Source organism: Sorex fumeus, unplaced genomic scaffold, assembly GCF_029834395.1.
Source record: "Sorex fumeus unplaced genomic scaffold, SorFum_2.1 ptg000141l, whole genome shotgun sequence".
NCBI lineage: Eukaryota > Metazoa > Chordata > Mammalia > Eulipotyphla > Soricidae > Sorex > Sorex fumeus.
Genome location: NW_026606198.1, coordinates 18,667 through 31,251, shown reverse-complemented (window position 1 = coordinate 31,251; position 12,585 = coordinate 18,667). Strand labels below are relative to the sequence as shown.

Below are 12,585 nucleotides of genomic sequence, written 5' to 3'. Positions count from 1 at the left end.
TCTGTAGTTTCATAAAGAAAATCTGGCATATTTTCCCTCTTACTGCCTCTCCCATAACATAAAAGACAAACGTTAGAGAAATGTGCAGAGCAAGTATAGCCCATACTGAAGGTCACTGCTTCTGAATAGGGTCACAAATCCCCACAGGCCAAACTTAGACTAAGAACAATTGAAAAAATAGGTAAGGTGCCAAATATACAAATTACCGACACAAATATGGCAACAAAAATATGGGGAATGTTCCAGAATGGTAAGACACTCAAGGGTGTCCGAGGCAGGACCCCTTATAGTTCCCAATAGCACCTCATGGTTTTTAGGACACGTGAGAGGGAGCCAAGCCACAAACTGCTGAAAGGCAGCGAAATGGAACTGACTGCTGAGGATTACATGTTAGAGGTTTCTGGTATGCTCCAGAAGTGGAATGCGCTGAAGGCAAAACTTCAAATCATCTAAAAAGTAGACAGAGTGCCCTGCTGTTTATCAGTGTTTGGGTGTTCTTAAGATAGAGACCCTATTTTTTTGCATGTAGCCGTCCAGTGATGCCAGCACAATTTGTTAAAGAGGCTTTCCTTACTCCACTTCACATTACTTGCACCTTTATCAAAGATTAGATGAGCTTATGATTGAGGGGAGATGTCAGTGTATTCAACCCTGTTCCATTGGTCTGCAATTCTGCCTTTGTTCCAGTACCATGCTGTTTTAATTATTACTGCTTTGTAAGATAGAGACTCCCCAAAAAGAAAGAATGTAAAATGCAACTGAGTGCATATACAGTGACCGAAGACAGGAAACCCAGTGGAAAGGGTAAATTGACCTGAACAATCCACCTCTCTTCCTTTGGGGAGACTCCAATCTGGAGCAAACTGAAAGCTAAAAGCTAAATTCAAAAATTGCTAGCCTTGGAAATAGATCCAAGTAACTGGAAACAAAAAGTCAGTAAAAGTTTTCTATTTTAAAAAGGTAGCCATTATTCCAATAATGGTAATTGGAATATGAGAGATGGAAGAATTTTTTAAAATTATAACAGCTATTTTAAATTAGAGTGAGTGAGCTGGGGAATAATGCTCAGTGATAGAACTTACCTTTCAGGTGTGAAAGCACAAGAGCAGTCCCTGACCCCACCCCTCATGGAAATGGGCCCTTGTCGCACAACTTGTGCAATTCCAGGGACACCACAGCCAAGACTATATGAGCAAAGAAGTTAGCAACTCCCAGGAAGAACCACAACTAAAGTATGTGTGAGTACCACAATGAAGTGGGAAACCACAGTCAAAGGAACAGCAATAATAGAGGGAAAGGATGGGGAGAAGAGGAAAATAAAAAAAGTATAACATTGATGAAAAGACATGGAACTCTAACAGTAATTCTATTAAATATGATAAAATTCATATTCAACATGAGAAAATATGAGATCCTAAAAATAAAATACAAAATTAATATGAGATTGTTAGAAGATATAAATGTATAAAACAATAGAAAAAATAATTAAGAAAGGTTATATAATGATAGAGTTGAATATGCATGTAGTACATAGTCAAAGTGTACACATCTCCGCAACTAACATCCCAGAAGAATGGAGAAATAGATAATATTTCTTAAAATGGATAACAATTTTCCCAGTAGATAAATTGCATCCAGCTACACATTTGAACAGCGTAATGGGACCGAATAATATAATGAAAAGAAAAAAATGTATAATAAAATCAAAACAAAAGTGAAAGAAAAGAAAAAAATTCAAAAAACTACTTAGTGGGAACTAAAAGGGTTCATTTTCTTAAATTTGCACAAAAAGTGCCAAACACCTGGAGAAGGAAAAACAAATGAACACAAAAAGTAGTCAAAGGGAAAGAGTAAAAACTAGAGCAGAAATCAATCGTATAGAAACAAAGAAAGCAATATTGTGAGTCAATATTAAAAAAAAAAACTAGAAACTGATTCTTGGAAAGAATAAACAATATAGATAAACCTTTAGCAGATTCACAAGGAAAATGAAAAAATGTACATATAAATTGTATTTGAGACAAAAGAGGAGAAATGACAACACACTTTTCAGAAATCCAAGATATTATGGGAGGTTACTATGAATAACTGTATACTGTCAAGTTGGAGAACCCAGAAGAAATCGATAGATTCTTAGAATATTGCAACCTCACAAAACTGATTGAGGAGGAAGTAGCAATCTAAAACATCCCATCACAACCAAGGAAATTAAAAAAGTAATTAAGAATGTCCCCAAGAACAAAAGTCTGGTCCAGAGGGGTTTGCTGGTGAGTCCTGTTCAGAGAAGACTTAGTGTTGAACTCCTTACACTCTTCTAAAACATTAAAAAATAAATAACCAGGAATCCTTCCTAACACATTTTGTGAATCTAACATTATACTATTACCCAAAGCAGATAGAGACACTTCTAGAAAATTTTAGACCAACTTTCCTTATGAAAAGTAATGCAAAAACCCTCAACAAAATCTTAGCAAACCAAATGAATCATATACCATGATCAAGTCGGATTCATTCCAGGGATGCAGGACTGGTTAAAAATATGCAAATTAATTAACATAATTTGCCTTGCATGCAGCCAGCCCGGCCAAGCAGGGTTCAATTCCTCCACCCCTCTCGGAGAGTCCAGCAAGCTACTGAGAGTATCTCGCCGGCACGGCAAAGCCTGGCAAGCTCCCCTGACGTATTCAATATACCAAACACAGTAACAACAAGTTTCACAACGGAGACGGTTCTAGGCCCACTCGAGCAAATCGATGAACAACAGGAGGACAGTGCTACAGTGCTACCACATCAATAAAAGGAAAGATAAAAATCATGGTTATATAAATTGATAAGAAAAAGCTTTGGACAAGATCCAGTTTTCATTCATATAAAAACTCTCAACAAAAATACCGGTGGAAGAAACTTCCTCAAGATTTTTTTATGTTTTAAGTATATATATATATATGTATATATACATATATGTATTTATATATATATTTATATTGAATCGCTGGGAGCTACACTTACAAAGCTTTCATGTTTGAGATTCAGTCATACAATGATCAAACATCCATCCCTCCAACAGTGCACATTTTCCAGCATTGATGTCCTCAGTGTCCTCCCTTCCCCCTGTCCCATTCCTCCCCCTGCTTCTATGGTTTTCCTCTTTCTCTCTCTCTCTTCCTTTCTATATTTATGGGCATTATGATATGCAATAAGGATAATGAGAGGTCATCAAGTTTGGTCCGTTATCTACTTTCAGCACACATCTCCCATCCTGAGTGATCCTTCCAACTATTATTGACTTAGTGATCTCTTCTCTATCCCAGCTGCATTCTCCCCCAGCTCAAAACTCAGGCTTCCAACTATGGAGTAATCTTCCTGGCCTTGTCTTTACCGCCCTTGGGTATTAGTCTCATATTATGAGATTTTTATATTCCACAAATGAGTGAAGTCATTCTATGTCTGTCCCTCTCTTTCTGACTCATTTCCCTTAGCATGATACATCCCATGACCTTCCACTTATAAGTAAATTTCATGACTTTGTTTTTCCTAACATCTGCATAGTATTCCATTGTGTAAATGTACCAAAGTTTCTTTAACCAGTCATCTGTTCTCGGGCATTTGGGTTGTTTCCAGATTCTGGCTATTGTGGACAGCTGCAATGAAAATACAGGTACAAATGTCATTTCTACTGTACTTTTTTGCGACTTAAGGATATATTCCAAGAAGTGGTATTGCGGGGTTATATGGAAGCACAATTTCTAGCTTTTGAAGGAATGCCCATATTCTTTTCCAAAAAAGCTGGAGCAGTTGGCATTCCCACCAACAATGAAAGACAGTTCCTTTCTCCACACAGCTGCACCAGAACTGGATGTTCTTGTTCTTTTTGATGTGTGCCAGTCTCTGTGGTGTGAGATTATAGTTCATTATTGTTTTGTTTTGCATTTCCCTGATGATTAGTGATGTAGAGCATTTTTTCATGTGGCTTTTGGCCATCTGCATTTTTTTAGGAAGCTTCTGTTCATTACTTCTACCTATTTTTTGATGCAGCTGGAGGGTTTTTCTTGCACAATTGTACTAGTGTCTTGTATATCCTGGATATTAGTCCTTTATCAGATGGGTATTTGGTAAATATTCTTTACCACTCCATGGACTCTCCAAAGCAGTAACACTGTAGCACTGTCCTCCCATTGTTCATCAATTTGCTTGAGTGGGCACCAGCAACATCTCCATTGTGAGACTTGTTGTTAGTGTTTTTGGCATATTGAATATGCCACGGGGAGCTTGCAGGCTCTGCCGTGTGGGCGGGATACTCTTGGTAGATTGCCGGGCAGATTTGATATGGTCCCTATAAAGATACCCATGAAATTCTTCAAAGAAATAGACAAAAACAGTTCTGAAATTAATATGGAACCATAAACCCCCATGAATAGGTAAAGCAATCCTTGGGAAAAAAAATTCAAACTGTTCTACAAAATAGTAGTAATTAAAACAGCATGGTATTGAACTAGAAACAGACCGACAGACCAATGGAACAGAGTTGAATATTCTGTCACAGACTCTCAAATATATGATCACTTAATTTTTGATAAAGGAACAAGAAATGTGAAGTGGAACAAGAAAAGCCTTCGTAACAAGTGGTGCTGACTCCATGTTGTACATGGAGAAGAATGTAGGCAGAACCCTCCATGACATTGAAGCAAAAAGCATCTTTAAGGATGAAACACCACCAGCCAAGCAAGTGGAAACAAACCTTAACAAATAGGACTACATTAAACTAAGAAGCTTCTGCACCTCAAAAGAAATGGTGACCAAAATACAGAGAGAGCTCTAGATATTAAAAACTACTTATCACAAACCCACAACCAATATCATTTTTTTTTTTGCATCGCACCCGGCAATGCATAGGGGTTACTCCTGGCTCTGCACTCAGGCATTACTCCTGGCAGTGCTTGGGGAACCATATGGAATGCTGGGAATCAAAACTGGGTTGGCCATGTGCAAGACAATTTCCCTACCAGCTATAGCTCCAGCCCCCAAATATCATTCTGAATGTTGAAAAAGTAAAAACATTCCTGCTGAGATAAGGTACAAGGCAAAGATGTTCACTGTCTCCACTTTTACTCAATGTAGTAACAATAGCAATGTAATAATAATTATTATTTTTATTATCTTCACTTAAAATCACTTAACTTTCCGTTAGTCGTCAATTTGCTCTAGCGGGCGCCAGTAACATCCCCATTTGTCCCTGTGGCGTGCTAGTGTAGCCCAATGGCCTCTGTTCGCTCTGGGAACATGAAGAGCCTCAAACCGATCATTCATGATCTTGATGAAGAAGTCTGACCATCTGGTAGGTGGGCGGCCACGCGGTCTTTTGACATCATCATCATCATCATTATTATAGCAATAGTCTTAACAGCAATCAGACAAGAAAAGGAAATCAAAGGGATCCAAACTGGAAAAGAAGTTAAATTATCACTATTTGCAGATTACATGATAAATATACATAGAGAACCATAAAGAGTCAACAAAAAAACTTCTACAAACAGTAAATCAATATAGCAAAGTGGTAGGCTACAAAGTCAACACACAAAATTGGTTTCGCTGCTGTATACAAATAATGAATCAGAGAAGAGAGAGATCAAAGAATCTATCCTATTTAAATTAGTGTCCAACCAAACCTGATAGCCTCTCAGTATCTGTATTGTACTGTAGCACTGTCCTCCCGTTGTTCATCGATTTGCTTGAGCGGGCCCAGTAACGTCTCCATCGTGAGACTTTGTTTTTACTGTGTTTGGCATATCAAATACTTCACGGGTAGCTTGCCAGGCTCTGCCGTGCGGGCAAGATACTCTCGGTAGCTTGCCGGGCTCTCCAAGAGGGGCGGAGGAATCGAACTCGGGTCGGCCATGTTGGCTGCGTGTAAGGCAAACGCCCTACCCGCTGTGCTATCGCTCCAGTCCCAGTATCTGTATTGCAAACCACAATGCCCCAAAGTAGAAGAGAGTATGGGGGAAATTATCTACCATAGAGGCAGGGGGAGGGGTGGGATAGGGGACATACTGGGGACATTGTTGGTGGAAAATGTACACTGGTGGAGGGATGGGTGTTCGATCATTGTAGCACTGAAACTCAAACATGAAAGCTTGTAACTATCTCACAGTGAGACAGTCAAATAAATAAATAAATAAATTAGCTTTCAAAATCACGAAGGAATTAACAAAAGAGATAAGAGAGCTACATTATAAAAATTTTAAATCATTCAAAAAAGAGATAAAAGAAAATCTTAGGAAATAGAAAAATATGCCATGCTTATTGATAGAAAGAAAAAATATTGTTAAAATGACCATTCTACTTAAACTGTTATGCAGATACAATGCAAGTCCCATCTAAATCCAGTTGATATTCTTTAAGAAATCAGAAAAGTCCGTAGTAAAGTTTATTTTATTTTTATTTATTTATTTATTTTTTGCTTTTTGGGTCACACCTGGCTCTGCACTCAGAAATTACTCCTGGTGGTGCTCAGGGAACCATATGGGATGCTGGAAATCAAACCTGGGTCGGCCACATGCAAGGCAAATGCCCTACCCACTGTGCTATCACTCCAGCCCTGTAATAAAGTTTATACAGAATCGGATGGAATATATTTGGTTGTTGGTTTTCTTTTTAGATTTTAACTTTGCCATCATGCTTTGTAATTTTATAATACTATCAATGATATGAATGATATTATAAAACTATTAATACTATAAATAATACTATTAATTACATCCCAACACCACACCCCACACCAGAGTATCTGCTTCCCTCCACCATTGCTCCAGCATCCCCTCCAGTAAGCTCCTTCGCTTCAACACCTCCCTCCACCATGTTCTTCCTACCATGTTGATGACCATTCTGTAGACCAGTTCTCAGACCTTTTGTTATTTGTCATTCATTTACTATTCTTCTTTGTATCCCACATATGAGATCATTCTGTAGCTGTCTCTCTTCCATTGGATGACTTCATTCAGCAGAATCCCCTCTAGTTCCATCTGCAAAGCAGTAAATTGCACGATTTCATTTCTTTTCAGAGCCAACCAGTATTCCATTCTGTATATATACCACCATTTCTTTATCCAGTCATGTGTTTGACAATGCTTTCCAAAAATGTTAAACCTGTCAATATTCCCACAAGCAGTGAATGAGAGTTACTTTTTCCCCACATCTATGCCAATTCTGGTTGTTTTCATTTTTTGACATTTGTGTTAATACGTGTCATTGGTGTTATGTGATATCTCATTGTTTTGATTTGCTTTTTCATAATGATCAATGATACAGGGCATTTGGGAGGGAATAAGGATGGGGGGGTCACACCCAGTGATGTTCAGAGCTTATATCTGGTTCTACAATCAGAAATTATTAGAATCTGGGGACTCTATGAGGTGCCAGTATTTGAACCTGAGTCAAGGCAAACTCCCTACCCACTGTATTATCTCTCTGGCCCATGCAGAGCAGTACTTATGTATCTACCATTCATAACTATGTCTCTTTTGAGGAAGTTTCTGTTCATCTTTTCTAATCATTTTTTATGAGGTTGATCATTTTGTTACATTTTACCAGTCTTTAGATATTTTGGATGTTAACTCTTTGTCTGATGGGTGTTTAGCAAATATTTTCTCCTAATCCATGTCTTGCCTTTTTATTCATTTATCATCAAAAGCCTTGCAACATCAGTTTGATGTTGTTCATTTTTAAATCTTTTCTTCCTTTTGTTTGACTAATGGCATTGACTCATTGAAGATATCTCTAGATTCAATGTCATAAACACAAGAATACATAGTCTAATACTCTGTTGAAACATTCACTAAAATCGATCATATTCTGGGTCATAAAAATAACACCTAAACAAATTTGAAAGTAGAACGCCATAATAAAATTAGACTAAAAATAAGAAAAGATGGAAAAGTAGCAAAATATTTTAGACAATGTGTGATTCATTGTTATATATTATTATGTTGTCCTATGAATGAAATACATCTTAAAATACAAATGCACTTTCAAAATACATCAAATTAATTAAAATGTATAATAAAAAGCAGTGATTAAGGGAGATATTCAAAGGACTGAATGTACATATTAGAAAATACATATACAATAAATCAATTAATATTTTAATAAATGAGATACTATAGATACTATACTAATTAAATACATTTAATTATCCTAAAGGGCTGGAGTGATAGCACAGCGATGGGGTGTCTGCCTTGCATGCAGCCAACATGGCCCACCCGAGTTCGATTCCTCCACCCCTCTTGGAGAGCCAGGCAAGCTACGGAGAGTATCTCGCCCGCATGGCAAAGCCTGGCAAGCTCCCCGTGACGAATTTGATATGCCAAACACAGTAACAAGTGTCACAATGGAGACATTACTGGGCCCGCTCGAGCAAATCTATGAACAACAGGAGAACTGTGACCATGAATTATCCTAATCAAAAAATATCTTGGAAACCCAAGACCTACCAGTTATTGCAATAAAAGAAACAGAAAAAGATAAAAAATAAAATAATATTGCAGAACACAAAACAAAGTATCTTATTTTGTTAACTGAAAAAAGTGAAGCAGAACCAAAAACAGAATTGAATAAGTTAGCAATTAGAAAAATGTAAATCTGTGCCAGCAGTAGCTCACTAAATAGTATTAATAAGTTTCTATTTTCTATACAAACACTTCAGTGTAGGGGTTGGAGAAACAGTACATCAAGGAAAGTACTTGCTTGCCTTGGACACAGATTTTCAGGGTTGATCCCAGAACTATACTTCGTGCCCAGAGCCCTGCAAGAGTGATCCTTAAATGCAGAGCCAGGAATAAGCCTTGAGTACAATCGGGTGTGGAAGAAAATCAAAAAAAAAAAAATTCAGTAAAGAGAAGAAAATGCACAGAGATTTTTTTGGAATTAAAACATTTGAATAAACAAATAAATCCTTTTGTAAATAACAATATTCTATAGTTTTAAGAATAATTATTCTATTGAATAAATTTTATAGTGAGAGATTTGGAACACAAATATTCAATGAAATATTTTTTACAACTTTATAAACATACTTTTCTGTGAAATCAAATACAAAAATGATATCCAAGAAAATATTAATGGTGAAATCATAATATTGAAGTTTTAGACATTAATCTAAATATGATCAAATAATATTGAACTAGCTTACAAAATACAACCGTTAATAAAATATCATGGCATTTAAAATCCATAGGCAGAAGTACGGACACTGCAGCGATCAGTCTCCACCCGGACTCCGCCGTGTTGGGTCTTGTGGGTGGTGTGGCGGCTGCCTTGGACTCTGGGGCCTTGCGGGGACTCAGTCCTTCAGCGCCAGTACCCCAAGCCCAGCTCCTGTTGCGGGTGGCCCCGGCAGCTCTCCAGTCTGCCAGAGACTATGCGGCCCAAACATCTCCTTCCCCGAAGGGGGGCACCTCCGCCGGACGCATCGTGGCAGTCATCGGCACTGTGGTTGACGGCCAGTTCGATGAAGGGCTTCCACCCATTCTCAATGCCCTGGAAGTGCAAAGCAGGGACTCCAGGCTGGTCTTGGAGGTGACCCAGCATTTGGGTGAGACCATTGCCCATGGATGGTACAGAAGGATTGGTTCGAGGCCAGAAAGTCCTGGATTCTGGTGCACCAATCAAAATCCCTGTTGGTCCTGAGACCTTGGGCAGAATCATGAATGTCATTGGAGAGCCTATTGATGAGAGAGGTCCTATCGAAACCAAGCAGTTCGCTCCTATTCATGCCGAGGCTCCTGAATTCATAGAGAGTGTTGAGCAAGAAATTTTGGTTACTGGTATCAAGGTTGTGGATCTGCTGGCAAGGGTGGAAAAATTGGACTGTTTGGTGGTGCTGAGTTGGGAAGACAGTACTGATTATGGAGTTAATCAATAACGTTGCCAAAGCCCATGGTGGTTACTCTGTATTTGCTGGTGTTGGTGAAAGGACTTGTACCATGAAATGATTGAATCTGGTGTTATCAACTTGAAAGATGCTACCTCCAAGGTGGCGCTGGTGTACAGTCAGATGAATGAACCACCTGGTGCTCGTGCCTGGGTAGCTCTGATGGGGCTGAGTGTGGCCGAGTACTTCAGAGACCAGGAAAGTCAAGATGTTTTGCTGTTTATCAATAACATCTTTCGCTTTACCCAGGCTGGCTCAGATGTGTCTGCTTTATTGGGCAGAATCCCTTCAGCTCCTGGCTATCAGCCTACGCTGGCCACTGATATGGGTACCATACAGGAAAGAATCACCACCACCAAGAAGGAATCTATCACCTCTGTTCAGGCTATTTATGTGCCTGCTGATGACTTGATTGACCCTGCCCCTGCCAAAACTTTCGCCCATTTGGATGCTACCACTGTGCTGTCCCATGCTATTGCTGAATTGGGCATCTACCCAGCTGTGGATCCTCTCAATTCCACCTCTTGCATCATGGATTCCAACATTGTTGGCAATTAGCATTATGTTGTTGTCCCTGGAGTGCAAAAGATTCTGCAGGACTACAAGTCCCTTCAGGACATCATTGCCATCCTGGGTATGGATGAACTTTCTGAGGAAGACAAGTTGACTGTGTCTCGAGCACAGAAAATTCAGCGTTTCTTATCTCAGCCATTCCAGGTTGCTGAGGTCTTCACTGGTCATATGGGGAAGCTGCTACCCCTAAAAGAGACCATCAAAGGATTCCAGCAGATTTTGGCAAGTGAATATGACCATCTCCCAGAGCAGGCCTTCTATATGGTGGGACCCATTGAAGAAGCTGTGGCAAAAGTTGATAAGCTGGCTGAAGAGCACTCGTGAGGGGGTCCTTGTTGCAAAGTAAAAACACTCATCAATGTGCAGCCCTTACCCCTAATCCAAAAGTCTGTTTACCCTAAGGGCGTATAAGAGTCTTGATTGAAAAAGCATTTTGTTCTGTGTGAAGAATATTTAAAGTTTCCAATAAAATTCACATCTTCCAAAAAAATAAAAAAAAAACAAAAAATAAATAAAAAAATAAAATCCATAGGCAGATAGTGATTTTGTTTGAAACCTTAAATTCACCTATATGTACATACATTCACACATGCATATCTATATCTGTATGCACTACATATAGTACATATATATATCAATCCACTTAACAACATAATTTTATGCATATATAATTTTATGACTTTCTACTCTCAAATAGCACAGCGGTAGGGCGTTTGCCTTGCACACAGCCAACATGGCCGACCTGAGTTCGATTCCTCCGCCCCTCTCGGAGAGCCTGGCAAGCTACCAAGAGTATCTCGCCCACACGGCAGAGCCTGGCAAGCCACCCATGATGTATTCGATATGCCAAACACAGTAACAACAAAATCTCCAATGGAGATGTTACTGGGCCCGCTCAAGCAAATCGATGAACAACGGGAGGGCCTTTACCTTTACCTTTACCTTTACTCTCAAATATATAGAAAATAATAGCACTGGTAGCACTGTCCTCCCGTAGTTCATCAATTTGCTCGAGTGGGTCCAGTAACATCTCTGTCATAAGACTTGTTGTTACCATGTTTGGCATATCCAATACATCACAGGTAGCTTGCCAGGCTTTGCCATGGGGGCGAGATACTCTTGGTAGCTTGCCGTGCTCTCCGAGAGGGGTGGAGGAATCAAACCTGGCTCGGCCGGGCTGGCTGCGAGCAAGGCAAACACCCTACCGCTGTGCTAACATAATTACATTTGGCCACCAAAACATAGACTTGTACATAAAAAATAAGATAAAATTATCGTTGTATCACTCATCCCATTGTTCATTGATTAAATAAGATAAAATTAAAAAAAACATATAGAATGCTGGAAAAATATTTCCATGAAAAATGGGTTTCTTTCCCATTTATCAGTTGAGAGGAAATAAGTGTAAACATTTTTTATGAAAGAAAAAATTGCAAAGCAGTTTATGTTTTTATGAAAAAATTTGCAAAACAGTTTATGTCTTATAGATATTTATAAATATATAGTTACAGAGAAGTAAATTATTAAGTATACCTAATAGTATATACATTGTTACTTAATTATTAAGTATACCTAATAGTATATACATTGTTACTTAATCTAGAAATAAGTATATCCTGATAGAAAACAATGTTCCAGTAGCTTTTGCCTCTAGGTGGAGAAGTTGTGAGTTTCTTTGTTTATATGTTAATCTTTGCTTTCTTGCATTTATGTATGAGATAGAATTAAGTTAAAAAGTATTATTTAAATAAAAAAATTAAATAATACTAAGAACAGTCTATATTGTAGTGTGTATTTTTATTTTTGTTGATGTAATTGTTAATCAAAGTGCCAATATCTTCATTCTTTTTGGGGGGGCTTGTAGTGCTCCCAAACAGTGCTCAGGAAATCTGTGGGCCACTCACTGTAACATTCAAATACCCAGCCCAACCTTCAGTGCTTTAGTGCAGCTGGTGAGCACGTTGGTACTGGGGGCACCAGTGCTAAGACAACGAGATACTGATTTTCCATCTTATCTGTGTCCAAGTGCTCTTGACAGCTGAATTAGCCTGCCAGGCCAATGTCTTTTCTCTGGCCCTCCTCTGGGT

The 12,585-nt window shown here is 38.7% G+C and overlaps 1 pseudogene; it reads left to right on the top strand.

The window, feature by feature from the left end:
• The first annotated feature begins 363 nt into the window (after positions 1-363).
• Positions 364-10,840, top strand: LOC130015912 (ATP synthase subunit beta, mitochondrial-like; annotated as a pseudogene).
• The last annotated feature ends 1,745 nt before the right edge of the window (positions 10,841-12,585 follow it).